This window comes from Anneissia japonica, unplaced genomic scaffold (assembly GCF_011630105.1).
Source record: "Anneissia japonica isolate Jap-2015-1 unplaced genomic scaffold, ASM1163010v1 scaffold284983_len440753_cov197, whole genome shotgun sequence".
NCBI classification, from domain to species: domain Eukaryota; kingdom Metazoa; phylum Echinodermata; class Crinoidea; order Comatulida; family Comatulidae; genus Anneissia; species Anneissia japonica.
The window spans coordinates 148,912-150,760 of NW_022682882.1; positions in this window are offsets into that span (position 1 = coordinate 148,912).

The following is a 1,849-nucleotide window of genomic DNA, read 5'->3' on the forward strand; positions in this document are numbered from 1 at the left end:
ATACTACTTTACATTTAATGGGAAATACTACAGACTAAAGGTACAGCTATGGGGACCAAAATGGCTCCTAGTTATGCCAAACATATTCATGGCCGACCTAGAAGAACGCATGTTATCTAGTTTCCCTCTCCACATTCTATACTAGATACATAGATGACATATTCATAATATGGGAACACGGCCCTAACACACTCAGCCAGTTTGAGACCCATATCAACAGGTTTCATCCCAGCATAAAATTGACACTCGAATCATCGAATTCTCAGATTCCGTTTTTAGATATAACATCCACAATCAAAAACGGTACCATCTCAACATCCATCCACATTAAACCCACTGACAACCATAAATATCTTCACTTCAACAGCTTCCATCCCACAAGCCTGAAAAAGTCTATCGTTTACAGCCAGTGCCTCCGTCTTAAACGAATTTGTTCTGACACCACCGACTATAACAAACAACTATCCACACTCATATCTAATTTTGTTAAATGCAACTATCCACTGCCATTAATTAAAGCTGCCGTAGCTAAAGCTACACATAAAACCAGAACAAATCTCCTCATATACAACGAAAAGCCTAATAGCAACTGCATACGGTACCACTTATATTAGACATTTACAGATGCCATTAAAACTGATTACAAAATACTCAAATCAGACCCATCCATCGCCCAACTTTATTACAAACCACCCATAATCGCACGCAGGCAACCCCCCCCCCCCCAATTCTTAAATCGCTCATAACATCGATGTGTATAAGAGACAGCTGACCACCTCTCCACAAACACAGGTAACAAACCATGCAAAGACATTAGATGTCAATTATGTAACATAATCACTACAGGACATAGATTCAAAATACCAGGATCCACGGAAATCGTACACCCCCCCCCCCCCAACCTAGACTGCCATGCTTCTAACGTTATTTATCTCACCTACTGTATTAAGTGTAACCATGGCAACTACATAGGTGAAACAGGTACCAAAATCAGGGCGAGACTTAATATTAGACGCAAAGACATGAGCGAATCAGTTGCAGCTCATTTCAGTCTACCTAACCACAATGCCAGTGACATGCGATGTATTATTCTACAAAGTAATTTCATATCTACTAAAGAAAGACGGAGTGGGGAAATCCGTTGGATTCTCCGCCTAAAAACCCACAAAAAAGGTCTTAATAAGGACATGGGCTTTGCCAGTGAATATACATTCGTCAAAGATACCGTAATAATTAAGCAAGCCTATACTTTGTTCACTCCAGCCCTATTTCATTTCCTGTATATTTATTTTGACTATGCTACGGACTTCATTATATATTTATTTTATATTATATTACATATTTTATATTTCTGTTCTATATTGTTACCCATATATAATGCTTTATTTTACCTATTTATAATTTTCCATTTCCTGCTTAGGCCTACATCCTATTTCTCTATTTGTTTAGAAGCCATCCCCTCACAGTCAGCATATCGTGCGAACAGCCATTATCTGCTTTCTCATTTCTTATTGTTTATCTATACTCAGCATTAAGACATTGTCTTTGCTATAGTAAGCATTCTTACTTAAGACATGAGACTATTTTCTCTATGATTAAGATAACAACTAAGCTCTCAAGTTAATTCTTATTCACTATTTTTGTTTATTTCGCATTAAGTTTTAGTACCGCCCATGCTTTGTTGATAAGCCAAATAAATTTCAGGCAACTTGTAGCTAAGTATCTCTTATGTATATCACTCACGCTGATGAAGTCCACAGGAGTGGACGAAATATTCGAGTTTAATAAATTATGTTCCAATAATACGTCAACTTGACTTTTGTTTTCATTGTCATCACTTTCACCAATA